This window comes from Aphelocoma coerulescens, chromosome 18 (assembly GCF_041296385.1).
Source record: "Aphelocoma coerulescens isolate FSJ_1873_10779 chromosome 18, UR_Acoe_1.0, whole genome shotgun sequence".
Lineage (NCBI taxonomy): Eukaryota > Metazoa > Chordata > Aves > Passeriformes > Corvidae > Aphelocoma > Aphelocoma coerulescens.
The window spans coordinates 4,591,925-4,604,034 of record NC_091031.1 but is presented as its reverse complement, the minus strand read 5'-3'; the positions used below and the strand labels follow the sequence as shown (position 1 = coordinate 4,604,034).

The window sequence follows — 12,110 nt, the reverse complement described above, 5'->3', positions numbered from 1 at the left end:
GGCAGGTCCCCTCAGGGGCAGCTGGTCCTGAGATGGTGTCTGTGGGCACATTGCCCAAAAGAGGGGCCCAGTGCTTTGGGAAAACGCTGCTGACAGAGGGGCAGACACTGTCAGCCCAGAGAATGCTGGGTGCTCCTTACTTGGGAAAAACTGAGCCTTTTTGTTATATGTTGGGGACACGCCAGAATGAGGCGTCCCCTCAAGCAGCCCACTGCAGTTCCCTGCCCTGTCCTACCTCCCCAGCAGCATCTCAGATGAAACCATCAGGGCTGGCCTGGGAATGCCAGCAAAGCTCAGCCTGACGTAGCCACAGGGTGCAGGTGGCTCAGGGATGTGTTTCCACAGTGGGTTTGAAGTTTAACTCCTGAAAAACTGCTGCTCCCACCCCCAACGTGCACCTCAGGTGACACTCCTGTGCTTGGGTGTTGGAGGTTAGAGTTTTTCCTTTTGTTCTTTCTCCTAGGGAATTTTTTTCCATTTTGTTGCTAAGAGACAATAACGACCGGGTACTTAAGAGAGACAAAAGAAGTTTCCCCGGGAAGGGAGAGGTTGGCTACTGTCTTGTCTTAGGGTTTCTCGTGGAGGGGCAGAGATACCGAGATAATTGGGGCTGGGAGGAAGGGGGCTGGGGCAGCTGCTAGTTCTCTTGCTCTCGGCTTGGGAGGAGGACGGGGAGTTACTGCTTTCTGGGAGGGGGGGGGGAACTGCTGCCGCTGCCAGGGGCCAGCCCAGTCCTGTTCCTTCTGCAGTGGGTGAGCCTTTACTCATGAGAGCAACCACTGAACTGGGACCTTATTAACACCCTACCTCACTTAAAAAAGGACTTTCACCAGCTGTTCCGGTGCCTCAGGGGAAAAGCCCGAGATCCCCCAGCCCCCTCGCCCTCCAAGGGAGCCTCTCCCTGCCGTGTTCAGGAGCCAGGCGGCCGTTCCCCATCCCGGCCATTCCTTTGCCACTGCGGCGGGTTTTTTGCTACGCTGTAACTCGATCCTGCCGGGACACCCCGCGGTTCCAGCTACAGCTGCGAAGTTTCTGATACATCTCATCTACCACTCCGAGACTTTGCTCATCCCTGCCTTCCCAGCTTGCTGCTCCGAGGTTCCTGCTACAGCTCCTTTTGCTACACAGAGGGGCACCGGGATCGGCTGCTCCTGGGGGTTTGTAAAGGACCCATCTGCGGCTGCGCCGCCATCACCGTGTGGAGGGGGACGGCTGAAACCCGCGCCACAGCGCCCCCTGCAGGCGCGGGGGAACCATCGCAGCCGCCCTGCCCGGCCGGGAGCCAGCAGCGCCCCTGCCGGCCGGGAGCGGAACTGCAGCGCCGGGAAGGTGCTCCCCGAGCGGGAGCAGACCGTCCCTTGGGGTTTCTGGTTGGTTGGTTTGTTGTCGCTGCCACTGTTGTTTGGTTGCCTTGTTATACGTACACATTCTAGAAAAGAACTGTTATTGCTTTTCCTGTATCTTTGCCTGAAAGCCCCCTAATTTCAATATTATAATAATTTTAAGGGAAGGGGGTCATATTCTCTATTCCAACAGAGGTTCCCATCTTCCTTGGCAGACACCTGTCTTTCAAACCAAGACATTGGGATAACAAAATGTGACCATTTTGCACCTGTGTGAAAGATAGTGAAGGGTGTAAAGCCAGGGAACCAAGCCTGTGGCGTATTATTTAAAAAACAAAGCAGAGTCTAAGGTGTTAAGATCTCTGCCTTCAGCTGGGCTTGGAGCAAGGCAGAAAGGGAAAGGGAATTTTGAAAAGACTTCACTAATCAGTTCAAGCCTTGCAGGGCAAATTTCCTCCTTTAAAAAATTTTTTTATGGTCTTCAAGTGATCATACTGTACCAAATAGCTTTCATTTGACTGACAGTAGTCTCTAAACCTGGTGTATGTCTTTTACGGTATCATCCCATGAGGCTGTGAGGCAGCTTTTCTCACAGTGGGTACAGATATTTGGGGGATATTCAGGGAATCGGAGCAAAAATACTGTATGAATAATCCATGCAGCGATGTACCTATGTGTTATCTTCTTAGGCTTCTCTGTTCCCAGATCCCTCCTAGCAATGAGATGTTGGATATTCAGATTTATAACAGCAGGCTCAAAGAAAACTCCCTACTGTGTATGCTAAACCACTTCACCAGAGAGGCACGGAGAAGTTTTGTTCCCAAATCTCAGCAGCTCAGGATAATGTGCTGTACTACTGACCTACTTGCAGAGCAGTTACTCACTGGTACACGAGAAAGATGCAGTGGGAAAGCAAATCGCCTGTTACTCTGGGGGCAGGAATCATCAACACTACGTATCACAAAGTCTGTAATAGTTTCTAGCAAATTATGCTGCTGTTACTGGGCTGGGGAGACCCAAGACCCTTGTGTCATTTTGCAACCAGGAATTAAAGCTCAGAAGTCCTGGGAGGTGATTGTTGCCTTGCTCTGATCTTTTGTGGGGGGAAAGTGGGTTTATAGCCAGACAGAGGCTAAATGGGGCAGTAGCAGAGTAGGAAACATTGCAGGAGTTCTGATTCCTGAGAACTTGGGCAGTGACAAGGAGAGCTGTAAAAAGAGGAAATGCATCCCATGGGAGTCAACTCCTGTAGTCTGACAGCAGGCTCTGATCTCCTCAGGTTGTCTTGGCTGACACGTTTTCTTCAGCATAGCAGTCTCAAAGCCATGACTTTGATGTTTTCCCTTGCTCTGTTCACTGGTCTTGATGGCCCATGTTTCCACATTGTCCCGAATCTCTGATGGGAGACTGGGATCTGGGATGTGTCATTCCACTCTAAATGTCTTTTAATACATGCAATGCAGCAGGGACTCTCCTAGCTTGCATAACGCAGGGTGAAATTTGTCTTTAGAGCCAACTGCTTTTTGGATGCAAATAGAAAATAGAGCATATGACCAGTAAATTGAAGAGTGTCCCAGTTGTATAACCATAACTATTTGGGTTAATGGTGATTTTAAAATGACTTTGCAATGATAGTATGTCAAGCACGTCCTCTGGCATGGTGCTTAAATCCGAATTTCCCTTACACTGAGACCTTTGTGCCTTAGCAGATGGACAATGCAGTTTGTATTTTGATGTGATAGTGTGTAACAGGGATTGTGACTCAAGTACTGACTGTTGCTGAACAGACAGAGAAGAGCTGGGTTGTGGCACCAACAGAAGTAATAGAACTCAGCGGCTGAAAGGCTGTGCTCGCTCTCTCCCTGTTATACTGGAGCAAATTGCTGGTTGTGCTTTGTGAAACACTGTATCTCTTGGCCACCCTGTGGCTTTTCTTAACGTGCTGAGGCTTTTAGTTAAAACCTGAGCGGTCACCGGGCAGGACTGCTCTCAGCCCTTCAGGAATCCTCTGGTCAGACTGAGCATTTGTCCAGCGTGACAGAGAAATAACCCCTGACCAAGCCTGTTCTTTAGCTCTGGCTGTGCGTAGCAATGAATGGGGGGATGCCCTGAAGAAAACCAGCAGCAGCAGCAGCAGCAGAGGGGTTTGCTTTTATTCTTGGAAATACTGTGTAAATATGGATTAAAGGTGCAGCCCTGAAACCCCCTCTCAATGGCCCCATTCCAGGGAGCAGCAGGGCTGGGCTGTGGGCACAGAGGAACTTCCCTGCAACAGAAAACAGCCAGGCTCTTCCCATGACTCTGCTAGAGCTTGGGACAGAAGAGGAGCCTTGCCAGGGCTGTCCTGTGCAGAGGGATGTGGTTCAACACTCGCTGCCTGAAATGTAAAGTCCTGGGCCACAGAGAGTGCAGGACGTGGCTGAAAAACAGCTGCGAGTACTGCAACCCCCAACAGCTCCTGCCATCCTGCTGGTTTTGGGCTCTGAATATCACTGAGATGCTGACTTCCCAAATGACTGTAGCCTCAAAAAGTAAACCTTACATTTTTGGGGTAGATTTGGTGCAGTATTTGTATGAAGACCTAAAAATGGGACCCTCAGGAAAGAAACTGTTCCTCTCTGGAATGAGTTGATCAGGCTTCACCTGGTTGGTTTATTTGAGCAAGGAGCACATTGCGAATGCAGGATGCATTCCTGTAATAAAGGTTGTGTAACTCAGATCTGATTTGACAGACAGTGGGGCTTGGTTAACAATTCATAGCATAAAGTAAAAATAGTGATTCTATTATGTCAGATTGGTTCTAACTGTGCCTGGATTTTTTTGCGTTTTGTTTGTTTGGTTTGGCTTGTAGTTTTCAGGAGTATGTAAGCCAGAAAAATACCAGATTACTTTCTGCTGCCCAACATTGGTTGAAAACTAGAGACCAGGATGAAAAATTTCAGTGCAAAGCTAAATAATGGTTCAGAACCACAACCTTTAAATTCTTCCCTCCTGCCCTACAGCTAGTGGTGATAAAAATGAGAGCTGATTCATTTATTGGGTTTTAACCAAGCATTAACCAAAAGACAAAATATTTGGTAGCTGGAAACCCAAAGGAGGAAATATTAATGATGCAGCATTGTATTTATGATTTATGCTACTGTGATTTGACTATGGAAACAGAACATAATGGGTTTGAAGTAAAACGTGAAAATTCAGTTTGAATATCAGGAAACACAGACTGCCTGATACTGTCCCAAGGGAAGGGGTGGAAACGCCGCTGTTTGGCTCTCAGGGAGACAGGAGGCAGTGGGTGGCGATGCCGGAATGGAACTGCGCCGTGCCGGGACAGTCCCCGCCGTCCCCCGGTGTGCCCTGGGAGATGTGATCCACCGGGCCGGTGCGGCTCGGCGGGAGCGAGCCGGGCTGGCTCCTGCCCCGGGGGATCCTGCCCAGGGAGCAGGTGCCGGAGCACTGCCGAGCGACAGGGCTGGAGGTGTGAACCTGGCAGGACTTCTCTCATTCCGAGCAGCTGCTGTTTGTTTCCTGAGGCAGCCCTGTGATTTCGCAGTGATGCACCGCGTTCCTCTGCCCTGAGAAACACCGAGAGGAAGGAAAGCAGAGCTTCACCAGGAAGCCCGCTGTGTCGCAGGAGCGGCGCTCGGGGCCACCGGGGACACGACGCGGGTGGCGGCAGCGGGAAGGACTTTCCGAGGAGTGCCGCTGCAGGGACACGGGGCAGAGCCCGCCCGCGCTCCCGTTCCCGGCGCTCCGCCCCGCGCCCGCACGTGCCCGCGGGAGCCTCCGCACGGCGCAGCCGCCCCGCCCCGCCTCGTTCCGCCCCGCCCCGATCCGACCGCCCTGTCCCGCCCCGTCCCGCCGCCGGCAGCCCTCCCGGCCCGGCCTGTCCCTGTCCCGTCCCCTCCCGCCCCGGCCCGGCCCGCCCGCGCCGCTCGCTGCCTTCCACTGGCGGCGCGCAAAAACAGCTAGCCCGTCGGGCGCGGTGGCCAAGTGGTAAGGCGTCGGTCTCGTAAACCGAAGATCGCGGGTTCGAACCCCGTCCGTGCCTGCCGAGGCAGCGCGGTGCGCTGGCAGCCCCACCGCGGGGAGGCCGCGGACGCCGCCTCGTTTGCGGCTCATTTTTGCAGGTGGAGTCGGGGATGCGGCCCCAGAGCCCCCCTGGAGAGCTGCAGGTCACGGGGAAAGATCCCCACTGCGGCCGGCCGGGTGTCCCCGGCTCCCGCGTGTCTGTGCCGCAGAACGCGTTGGAAGCCCGCGGGTGGCATCGGTGCAGTCCGTGAGTGAGCATCCCCCGAGCGCCGGTCCCGGTGTTCCCCAGCACCACGGGATTGCAGAGGACACTTCTCGGCGTTTTGCCTCAGGACCCGTGTCCTGAACGGGCTGAATCACAGCTAAAACAAAGCTGGTGTTTGCGCTGTGATGCTGCAGGGGAAGTGTTGGGTGCGCTCGGGTGTGAGGAATCTTCTTGCTGGTGCTTTCTCCACAGGTGCTGGGTTTGATGTACTTCTCACAGATAGACAGGCCAAATCCTGCAATAAGCAAATGCAGCTATGAAAAGCTTAGTGCAGTTAAAATCATAGAATTGGTAAGGTTGGACAAGCCCTGTAAGATCATAGAGTCCAACCATTAACCCAGCGCTGCCATGTTCACTGCTAAACTATGTCCTCAAGTGCCACATCCACATTTTTTAACGCTTTCAGAGATGGCGATTCCACCACTTTTCAGGGCAGCCTGTTCCAATGTCTGACCACCCTTTCCGTGAGATTGTACCATTTGCACAAGAATTGACCCTGATTGCTTGCTTCTTAATCTATTCGTCTGTGGAAAGCATGACACACATGCGAGGGCATTTCTTCTGCCTCTGTGTAACATCACTTTGGTTATTGCTGCTTTCAGACAGCTTAAAATATGTAAAGAGCAGAGTCATTGTATTGCAAAATCAGGAATAGCCAGCTATCTGGGCAGAGCAGAGGAGCCTCTTCCAAACAACTTGCTGCTTTCTTTGATGCTTAAGAAAAAGCTGGTTTTGCTGTTTCCTGTGCCACACTTGGCCTGGATCTCACTGGGCAGGAGGCTGTTTGCCTTTCTCAGCAGGGGCTGGACGTGTGTGTGCATTAGGTGCTCGGGGAGGTCTGTACAAAATGGCTGTGCAGTATGTTATTAGCAAGCCACAAAAGAAGCCATAGTGTGTTTTGATATAAAAAACAGGAAACGCAGTTTAGAACTTGTTTAGAAAAATGTAGACACTATTTTACTTGCAAAATAGAGTGCTGTCAAAATCCCATCACCTTTACTGGAGGCTTTTGAGGATGAAAGTTCTAGCTTTGAAACACCCTATTTTCATTTTTCCCCCCCTACATCGTCTCACATTGGAATGTCAAACCAAAATGTTTCTACTGGTTCAAAAGCCATCTTGAAGCTTTTGAAGAGATTTTCAGAATTCTGTGGGCTTGTTTCTGGTCAAAACCAGTTGTGATACTAAGGTTCTCCCTGAAGCAGGTTTCCCATCCTGTAAACTTGAGCAGTAAGGTCCTGCCCAAACGTGTGCCACGAACCCAGCCAGGACTGTGAACCAGGTATTTTAATAAAGCTCTGGCACTACTGTTTTCTGTGGCCATAACACATCCAGGCAGTTCACCAGTTGCTTAACTTCAGTCTCTGCAGAACTGGAATATTCCCTTCTAGCTCCTGCATGTCTATGAAGGAAGGTCCTTCACAGGCTCCGTGCTGAATTCTCAGGGAGAGGCCTACAGGAGAGCCTTGTCCCAGGATTGCTGTTGTGCATCTTCATTTCTGGAACAACACACATGGAACAACACAACCGGATCCTTTCTGTTCAGGAACAGGCAGTTCTATGTGTGCCATCCTGCCCTTGTTGCTGTCTTCCGGGCAGGGTTGTGTTGGGCAGGCCACGTGTTTGCTCACCTCCCAAATTCCCACCCCCTCTTCTTACTCACTCAGGCAATAAATTTGATTTTGGCTTTAATTAATAGCTAAAGTCCTGAAGTGCCAGCCAATTAACTTTAATCGAGACATTTATGATCTGATCATAGCTGTGCTGGAGGTGGGTTTGGCTTGGGGTTTTTTGGGGAGTTGACAAAAGAATTGTTTATTTTGGACACAAGTCCTGACTGAAAACATAAAAATTTTTAGGTGGCCCATTTGAGTTGCTTTAAGATCTTTGATTTTTTTTCCAGAAAATACTGAGCTGCCTCCCTCTAAATATAACACCTCGATGAAATGAGGAGCTATTAAATGAGGATTAAAATGAGGGCCCTTTCTAATTGTGTAATAAAAATATATTACAATTAATGTACTTAAAAGATGTGTTACTGCTGAAAATCTTTGCCATATTAAATACAGAGTTCTCTGACCTCTCTGGCTTGTCAAACCAGTTATTCAGAATCCAGACATTTTTGTGACTGCTTTAAAATAAGTGTAAAAATTAATCAACTTTAACAGCATTTCTTCTAAAATTTCAATTTTAGCAGTATTTCTGAGTTATGTATTTTATGTATTTTTGAGAGGCTGACAGAAAATGTTTGCTTTTGAAAACTAAGATGTGAATGGGGACTAAAAATAATGGCTTTTGTTTAATTAGAATAACACTTTCAGCACTTTTTGCAGCTCTCCTGAGTGTCTGTTGCATCCTCCCTCGGGTCAAACTTCAGCAACCAAAACCAGTGTGTTGGGAACACAACAGGAGCTGTGTCTGGTTAGAAATAGCAGTGAGATCATTGGAAAGCCTTGCTCCAACCTTGCTGTGTGGAGCCAGGCAGGGAAGGCTGGGCAGACCCGCTTCTCGCATTAATAGCATGTTGGATCGTTTTCCCATCTCTCCTGTTTTTGGGTTATCCTTCCATGGGATGCCTGGCACCTTAAAAAAAAAAAAAAAAAAAAAAAAAAAAAAAAAAAAAAAAGAGAGAAAAAAAACCCAGCCACCCAAGTCCTGAAACCTTGACCTTGGAAAGAAAAGGCCTGTGCTGAGTTGTGCAAACAGAGCATGGTGTGCCAGGGGTGTCGAGGCTGAGCCAGCTGGGCCATGAGCCGGGCACAGCTCCCCTCCCATGGTGGGGAGCTGTCCCAGCAGCCCAGACCCGCCTTTGTGAGGTGAACAACAGGACCAGGCTGGGAGGATGCTCCATGTCCTCAGTCTGAAGCCACGACAACATTTCCTGCAGGTTGGACAATGAAACATACAAAATGTTTTATAAAGCTGCCACTGCCAGTGAGACCACCCCAAACTGGGCAGGAGACAGTGAGCTCAGATGAGGCAGCACAACAGTATTTGCAACATTGTCTGAGTCCCAAATATATGGCAGAGTAAATTAACCCATGAGTAAATAAACCCCAAACTGTGGAAATCTTCACATGGCTACAGCAATGTGATTCCCATTTCCATTATGCCTGGAATTTAATGTACTGCTGAAGTTTGACCAAAAGGCATTTCTTGTGTCAAAATGAAAAATTACGGATCAAAAGGGTGACTTTGCAGACAAACATATCGATCTAAAGCCTGGGTGACACAGACTTCCTGGAAGAGAGCCCAGAAGCATGTCTGTGTTTAAAGTCAAATGGCTGTAGCCTTTTACCACTGATGAATAAAAAATGTTTTTGTCTGCATGCTGAAGGCTCCAGCAGAAACAGAAATTATTCAGTTTGTTCTGCCAGAGGAGCAGGTACATGTTTGTGAATAGTAATCCATTGAATGCTACAGAATTCAGTAATTTTAAAAATGACAGTGAGATAGGAAATAAGAATCATTTTTTTCCCCTTGAAAAGTCTGTTTATGGCACTGTAGGAAAGGCAGAGTGAGAATCCTTATCCTGTGTTCGAGGGGCAGAATCATGGTGTCCCCTTCTCCAGAAATGTGAGGGGAGCAGTTGTGAAGTTCCCCCATGAGGAACCCAGCTGTATTTTTGCTTTGGTACAGGAGTAGCAGCTCTTACAGAGGTCCCCGAGGTTGCTACTGCCATCTGTAATTAGATATTAATGAACAGGTTAGGGTGTTCCTCCCTGACCAGGGTGGATGGAGGGCCCAGCACCAGCAATGCTGTTGCTCCTCTGGGAGCCTGGGGTACCAGTGGGAATGACAGCTGCAGGATTTTGTGAATGAGCTTCGAGGGCACCCAGGAGAGGGAGTGGGAGTCCTCACTGCCATTCTGGGTGTAGTGCAGAGCAGTGCTCATCTTCCCGAGGGAATCTGTGAATCAGATTTTAGATGAAAAAGTGGTGCTGAATGGCAGCTACTGCTTCTGGGGAGCCCAGAAAATGCCAGCTGACACTCCAGGCAGTGTCTCAAATGAGCTGCAATTATGCAGGGAGGGAGGAGCAAGAGGGGTGGATGGGAGATTACTAATGCCTTCTTCGAAGCCTGTTTAACCTCAGCAGTACAGGGCCTGATGCTCACAGAAGCTCTGCTCCTCTCCCTGACTCCCTCTCAACTTCCTCATGTTCCTGGCTGTAAACTGTATGAAAAAAAAAATTGAAAAAGGCTCAGAGCCTGGGCCTGGCAGGTTTGTGTGCAGGATTCTCCTTATCTGTGTGAGTACACTCTTGCCTTTACCACTGAGTGAACTTCACTGCAGTGAGCAAGCTGTTGCAGGATGAAGAGCAGTAACATGAGTATAGCTTTTATTGTGATGATCTTTCTGTAGATTGGAAAAAAATTCTGTTTGAGCTGATGAAATGATATGTTTGTAAATGCAGTGCCATGGGAGCAGGATCAGGTGTTGGATTAATATAGCAATAGGACAAGAGGAAATGGCCTCAAGTTGCACCAGGGAGGGCTTAGATTGGATAGTAGGAAGAATTTCTTCACCAAAAGGATGCCAAGCCTTGGAATGAGCTGCCCAGGGAAGTGGTTAAGTCACCCTCCCTGAAGGGATTTAAAAGATGTGTTGCTTAGGGACATGGCTTGTGGTGGACTTAACGGTGCTGGGTTAACATTGGACTCTGAAAGGTCTTTTTCACCCTAAGCAATTCTCTGAATCTCATGGAGAGGAATTGCCTTTGCATTCTGCACAATACAGCTCCACGGGCCTGGTGATTACAGTGACAAAGCCAGACTCAGAGGCCAGCCTGAGACATCATGTCAGTGCAAAAGCTTCAGCAACAAACAGGACAAGAGGCAAAGGGCACACACTGAATGGGAGGTTCCATTCAAACATAAGGAAAGACTTCTCCAAGTGAGGGGGACTGGTGCTGGAACAGGTTGTGAAGTCTCTATCCTTGGAGAAATTCAAAAGCCTTTCGGGCACAGCCCTGGGCAGCCTTCTTTAGGTGAGCCTGCTCCTGGGGTGGGACCAGGTGACCTCACAAGGTTCAGCCTCAGCTATTCTGTGAAACTGCTTTGCCTCTGAAGTTTTACTGTTTGCTGTGCCTGAAGGACACGGGGCCAAACCATCTCCTGCACTAAGAGCAGTGGCTGCCTCGGAGGGTGCTCCATGGGGCTGTGCCTTGCCAGCTCATTTGTGGCAGCGGTGCTTCAAACTGGTGCTGAGTTGGTACAATCACCCAAGTTAAAGAATTTAAACTGTATATGAATTCAAGGCAAGGACAGCCTAATATAGAATGTAATGTTTACTGTCTTTGAAGAAGCTGTAATAAACTTGGACGGGAAGCTTAAGCAAGAGATGGAGCAATCAGCCAGCCTTGCAAATATGTCAGAGGGTCCTTGGAAGCCTGAAGCTTGTCTGTGTTATTGCTGAGCATTGTGGCCATCAATTGAACCCAGATGGTTACAGGAGTTCGATGGCATTGTGCAGTTTGCACTGCCACTGCCCTTATTGGGACTGTGAGGATGATGCACCTGGATTAATTGAATCCTTGTCACTAATTTCACAGGGATTGTACCCAAGTTTGAACACATATTTCATCATAGGAAAAGAAAGCAGGAGGTATGTGAGGCTCTACTGGTGTAGCTGGGTTTCAAGCCTCATTTCATACTTCCAGAGTGTAGATAGGAGGACTAATACTTTGGCAGCATCTTTAATTTTAGGAAAGCAGTCCTGAGATCACTGTCCCCTCTCAGCAGTCACTGCAATGCCTCAGTGCCTGTGCAAGACCTGCACAGTGAGAAATGAGCTCCAAGCCTGAGCCTGGTCCCTTTGAGACTTGCTTGGGCTGAATTCCTGACTCCTGTCCTTTCATCACTCTGGACCCAGCTGAAAGGGTACTTGTGAGCTACCAAATATAGAATGTGCACAGCCTATGTCACAACTGGCACTTGCAAATGCTGGAGTGGATTTCATGGGCTGAAGCCCCCCAGGAAGGGAGCATTACAGTAAATAATGTTAGTGCATTTGTTTAATCCCTGGGGATTGTGGAACGTAGGATTAGAGCGGGCTAAGGGGATTTCCCCATTGACAGCTGCTCCACAGTGCACACACAATTTTTTTAAAATGTAACTTGTTCAGGCCCAAAGAATTTAAACTGCATATGGCACTGTTATTTCCACATCTGGTTACACATATCTGTCTCCCCCAGTAATTGTCTTTAATAGACACAATTGGGGATGAGGTAGTTGTACTAAGAAGAGACAGAGCGCTGTGTTAGAACAGGAAACCATTATTTCTGAGTTTAATCATAGCTCATTAGTCCTGTGATTTTCTCCTTTCCCCAGTATATGCACACATGCTTTAAATATGAAGGCCCAATTTTTGGTAGGGCATTCCTCTTGTATGGACGATTTGCCAGAGGTTCTTTGGACAGGCAGAGCCTTGGCCAGTGAGTGGAGAACCAGAGCTTGTCTGAGCAGTGACTGGA

The 12,110-nt window shown here is 48.9% G+C and overlaps 1 non-coding gene across 1 annotated transcript; it reads left to right on the top strand.

Moving 5' to 3' along the window:
• Positions 1 to 5,319: 5,319 nt before the first annotated feature.
• On the top strand, positions 5,320 to 5,391 carry TRNAT-CGU (transfer RNA threonine (anticodon CGU)). The gene has a single exon. It is a non-coding gene; the product is annotated as a tRNA-Thr (tRNA).
• The last annotated feature ends 6,719 nt before the right edge of the window (positions 5,392 to 12,110 follow it).